Source organism: Ovis canadensis, chromosome 8 (genome assembly GCF_042477335.2).
Source record: "Ovis canadensis isolate MfBH-ARS-UI-01 breed Bighorn chromosome 8, ARS-UI_OviCan_v2, whole genome shotgun sequence".
Classification (NCBI taxonomy): Eukaryota; Metazoa; Chordata; class Mammalia; order Artiodactyla; family Bovidae; genus Ovis; species Ovis canadensis.
This window is the reverse complement of record NC_091252.1, coordinates 48670240-48676159: the sequence shown is the minus strand read 5'-3', so window position 1 is coordinate 48676159 and position 5920 is coordinate 48670240.

The window sequence follows — 5920 nt, the reverse complement described above, 5'->3', positions numbered from 1 at the left end:
GGTTTAAATTTTTTTTCTGGCAGTTGTTACAAAAAAGAAAAAGAAAAGAAAGAGTTGAAAATTTGTTTAAAAATACACACACACACAAGGCAAGACAATGAGAGAAATCTTCACTTCCAGAGAATTATTTTATTTTGACTGAATATATTCTTTCATCAGTGCAATTTTCTCTTTAACCATCCTGGGAAACACCCTTCCTGCGATGAACAAACTGGGCAGTATCTCCCGATCTCGACAGCCGCACCAAGGACGACACTCAGAAACCAATGTGCCCTCTGAAAAAGGGTTCAGTGAAGATGTGAAAGTTAGATTTGTACATTCATGTGGTTTTAGATATTTTTTTAATCCCTTTAAAGGTATGTTTCACCCATGTTATCAGATTGATGTTATTTTATGTTTTTCTAATCATATCCCATGATGAATTTGAGCACCAATTCAAAATGTAAAAAAAAAAAAAACTTTTATTAAAGAAAAACAGGAAAAAACAGAAAGAGAGAAGGAATGTATTGCTTAAGAAAAATTCACAGAGGGTCCAGCCTCCCTACCATTTCAAATTCTATCAAATGGTAACATGGAAATGTTTGCCAGAACAATCCACATCCTTCTCTGAAATCATAGGAGGCTGTCACTGATGACAAAAAGGTCCCTCTCTCCCCACCCCTCTCTCTCTCACACACGTGAAACAAATGAGAGATGTCACCATGAGCAATCCCAATGGCTATGCATTTATTCATTTCTAAATGCTATATAATTTCATTTTAAGGACAATTAAATATGCATTTGCATTAATGAATATGTGCTCTTGTGTGATGCATACAAGCCAGGAAAACTGCAGAGGTTTGCCACCAAATGTACTATCAAATCAGATCAAATTTATGCCTGCAAAGACAGTCTTGATTTTTCTAGATCTTCCTTAGAAATTCCTACTCCATCAAGGTGTGGATGTGGTGTTTTCTTGTGTATTTTCTAAGTTTTGTCCAAAGCAAGCTAATTTGGGCACACTTCCTTCTTCTGTTTGCTCAGTTGTGATTCTAACTTCCCCGGAAGCCTGTTAATAAATAATACATTGTCTCGTCAGCTTTAGCAAATATGTGTAGGTTCTTTCCATTAGTCCATCTGGCCACCGTTTCATCCAGCAACAGCACACAGCAGTGTGAAACTGCTCTGAGCAGGGTCCTTAACAGAGAGGCACTGCAGCCTTTCACTGTTGGGATGGCAGCATTGGCTGACCTGTGGCATCGCCCTCAGTGAAGTGAAAACCATTTCACTAGCTGTCTTTTCAACTGTGACAGGCCTTAGTCAAAAAACCAGCGAGTGTGACCTGCCAATCACAGGAGTGAGAGGCCCAAGGGCCATATGTCACCCGATTCTGCAGCCCCTTCTGACTCATGGTAATTCCCAGTCAGCAGGCTTCTCTCACCCAAGAGCTGCAGAAACCAGAGTTTTTCCATCTACACTTGTAACATGTTTAGTCATGGACTTGGGTGACTTAAATGTGAAAATTATTTCCCTTGCGGTATCTGTCATTGGTTGAGATATGTGATTATTGGTCTGCCAGATCCACAATTCCCCAGAAAAGGTTGTAGATCCAAATCTGAGAGAGAAGCAGATTCTGTGTGGCGTTGGTGGTAATTTGCCCATTGGTGGTGCTAGGGGTAAAGAATCTGCTTGCCAGTGCAGGAGATGAAGAGGTGTGGATTTCATCCATGGATTGGGAAGATCTCCTAGAAAAGGGCATGGTAACCCGCTCCACTATTCTTGTCTGAGAATCCCACGGACAGAGGAGCCTGGCGGGCTACAGTCCATGGAGTAGCAAAGGGCTGGACATGATGAGCACTCACATGCGCACTCCAGGGACTATGGCCTGGAGTGTGCTGGGACCACGTGCCTCCTTGACTGGCAATCAGCCTGTTAAGACGCTAGGCCCCCACTCAGAATATCAAAGCCTCTCATCATCACTATTCTAGCTCCAAGCCTCAAATGAGAAAATGAAGTAAAAATACAGAAATGTAAGAAGCACTATGCTCACATTATTACTGCTTTTACAACTAACAATAATAACCTCAGACTCTTCACTTTTACAGGGTGGTACCTGCCTGGCATGCTTTTTGCAAACTGAAAGACAGTGCCTGGGTTTAGAGAAAACTTGGGCCTTGATCGCCAAAGGGATTTTGACAGCTGCTCCCCACACATATTATCTTGCTCCTCAGATTCACCCCTCAATCTGACACCCTAAAACTGTCCACCAAAATCACCTGGAAAGTTTATCAAAATATAGATCACTAGGCCCCCACCTAAGGAGTTTCTGAATCAGCCAATCCAGGGTCAGACCTGAGAATTGCATTTCTAACAAATTCTCAAGTGATATTGGCCTTGCTGGTATGGAGGCCACTCTTTAAGAATCATGCCTATAAAGAAAAATAATTCCATTTAGAATTTTAAAAAGAGGTATGGGAGATATAAAAATAAATGAGTCATACGAAGGAAATGTTGGTGATGGGAAGAGGGGAATCCCAAATGATTATATTAAAGAATTACCAGCCTGCTGGCATATATATATATATATATATATATATATATATATATATATGACAATATGACAGATATAAATATATACAAATCCAGCAATTTTAATCTCATTCAGGGATGAGCTCACACAGAGGCTCTAAGTGCTTCAGTTATTGGCCCAGTGTCATGGGGCTTGTTCAGCACTAACAGACTAGAACTGAAATTCAGTTCTGCTCCATTCTATGCTTTCCAGTGCGAAACATTGCCAGCAGTTAGGATCTTCACTGTTTTCGACACAGAAAGACATTTCACATTTGATCTCTTTAAGGAAAAGTGGTGCTCAGGTAGCCCACTGTAGTCACTTACATTCAAATGGGAAGACAGAAGAGGAAGCCTCAAGAGATAAAACATGATCCAGAGATGTGCATGTAGGTTTTCACAGAACAGCTAATTTATTAACCAGGTTGGGTGACTTAGTAGTCAGCCTGGCATTGATCTTTAAACTCTTTCTTCGCTGTTTTGACTCTACCATCCAGGAGGTTCTGGAGGAACTTGATTCCCTATTTGATTTCTAGCAGCATCTGCCTTCACCACACGTTCCGGTTTGACTTGTCCTGGCAGAGATGAAGTCTGCATTTGCCCTGGAAGCCCAAGCCAGTTCCCAGGACAGCATGGAAACTACCATTCTCTTTTTGGGAACATCTCCACTTTAGGACTGCCTGGTAAACTGACCAGCTGCCACCTACTGCTGTTAAATCCCCTCTATTCTGGCCTAAGAGCACAGACCCTTTCCTCTCCCATTCATTGTGAAGACTTTGAAGAAGAGGGAAGAAGGGAGACCATTGTAACTGGGAGCTTGTGGATGGAGCCCTTCAGATGGAGGAAATAAATGTACATGAATTTGTTTTGAATTTGAAAACAATTAGAGGACAAGGGGCTCTTCCTAATATTATTCATTTAGTTGAGATCTTATTGTCCTATGCCTTAACAGGCCCTTGATAAGTGTATTTTGAATTGGCTGAATTTTAATGGCACATTCAGTTTGGATATTACTTCATTTCCTTGTCTGAAAGGAGAGGGTAAGAATCCACAGACATAAATGGAGATGTGGTGAATTTATTCAGGAGTCTGAATGAATTCCTTTCTGGCAGCGTACATAGATGTGTATTGTGAAATATCATCTATATTAGCAGGGAGACAGTTCTAGAAAGATCTAGAAATAAGTATTTCTATGTATCTCCAATTAAGTCATTGCTACAGGCACCAGTAATGAAAACAATAATGCTGTCAGAGTACTGTTTGATTAGTAGAGATTTGCTATAGAGTTGTTTACCTTTGTCTAACTGGACAGTTCCAGCTGTAGAAGCACTGAGTTTTAAGCTTTTTTTAAATTCACCCATTGGTCTTAGGAAAGATAGGAAGGTGAGGACAGGAGCCATCATGTGCTGGTAAATGTTGAACAGCCAGCTCTCTGGGGATGGGGGTGGGGGCCCTGGCTTATGTTTGCCAATTTCTGTGGTGTAAACAATCTGCCATGGTCAGTTCAAAGCTGCCAGCAATTTAACAACTGACTTGCAAAATTCCTGACAAAAGTGGCTCTCAAGTGTGACACCACCACCACCACAGGGAAGACACCACAGGCAGCAAAAGTGTCAGGATCTTCCCCACCCACAGAAAACATGTTGGGGTGAGAAGGGGAAAAAACTGTTCTGTGAGTCAGGTAACCTGAGTTATAGTTATTTGCAAGCAGCCAGATAGGTAAACAGATCTGTTACACACAGAACCAACTAAAAATGACACAGTGGACTGGACATGTAAGAAGTCCCTGGTGATTAGTTCACAAAGACTGAAGCGATGTCTCAGTTGTCTGCCATACTACCGCAACATTGGCATGGATTGGTCGAAAGGCCAGGGTCTTCCAATCCCATGACTGCACAAATTCCACCCGTACACCAGTTTATCTCACCAAGCACTGTATGATTCAGGCACCTATGCTACCAAGACCTAAAGGGACAGTGTGGTGTGACAGAAAGCACTGACCTAGGCCGAAAAGTCGGAAAGACCCAAATATGGTCTCTGTTACTCATGGAATGACTTTGGGAAAATCATGTTAACTTTTCTAAATTCCATTTGGCCAAATCTTTAAGTTAAATAATTCCCTAAAGTTCCTTACAGCTGTAACATCCTAGGCTTCCAAATGGATTTTTTGTTGTTGAGTTTGAAACTATGCTCACTGCAAAGTAGTGGTGGACATTAAAAACCTGCTTGAACTACAATCCAAGTGTCATTAGAGCTTTAGCACTGGATCTGAGCACACCATTTTGACACAACTGTGAGAACCCAAGTCAGGGACAGTGCAGGAAGAACTCTCCATATCAGCTCCTTGCCTTTTAATAATTTCAGTAATAGAGAACTTAGATTTGTCTCTGAACATCACACCCACCTGCTGCAGCTCCTATTAGTGGCCTGAATCACAGACCATACAAATGCAATGCCTCTCCAGAGTCCACTTCATATGTCTAGGGCTTCCTTGCTACTTAGTGTCCACGTGGGCTCTTTACCAGTGCAGACAATAGTCCTCTATGGCATGACGTGCTGATTTTATAAGATTAGCTGGAACAACATTTTGTTACTCCAATTAAGAAGTAAAATTGTTAAATTGTTAAATATTCTGTACATATTGCAAATAACACTGTTCCACTCAATATGTGATCCTTTCTTAAAACTGCTGTGAAGTTTTCCAGAAACTTCTGTCTAATGAATTTTGTGTATGTGTGTGTGAGAGAGAGAGAGAGACATACAGAGATTCAGTTGTTGGGGATTGGAAAGCAGGTAGAAATAGGGTGTGAAGAGCCAGGTATGTGAGCCTGTGAGTCTATGTGCATATAGATACAGTCACAGAAAAGTGACCAACAAATGATTTTCAAAGAGGATTTGGGTCAGAATTCTAGCTTGCTCTGAACATTCAAACCCAGAGCCTTGATCTAGAGTTTCTCAGGTACTATTAATTTGTGATTTAAAACTGTAATCATTGAAGGTTGATATAACAATATCTGGACCTTCCTGATTCAACATCAAACAAATCTCAAATTGATACTACTGAAAAAAAATGAAATTAGACACCACACAGTGCACAATGATCAAGATTATGCTCCAACTAGCTATGTAAAGCCACAGAATGAGGAAGGAGACAAGAACACATCGGCGCTTACCCAGTGGCTCAGTTGTAAAGAATCTCCCTGCAGTGCAGGAGCCACAGAAGACATGGGTTCAATCCCTGGGTCAGGAAGATCCCCTGGAGAGGGCATGGCAATGCACTCCAATATTATTGCCTGGGAAATCCCATGGACAGAGGTGCCTGTTGGCCCATAGGGTCGCAAAGAGTTGGGCACCACTGAAGCAGCTTAGCAGG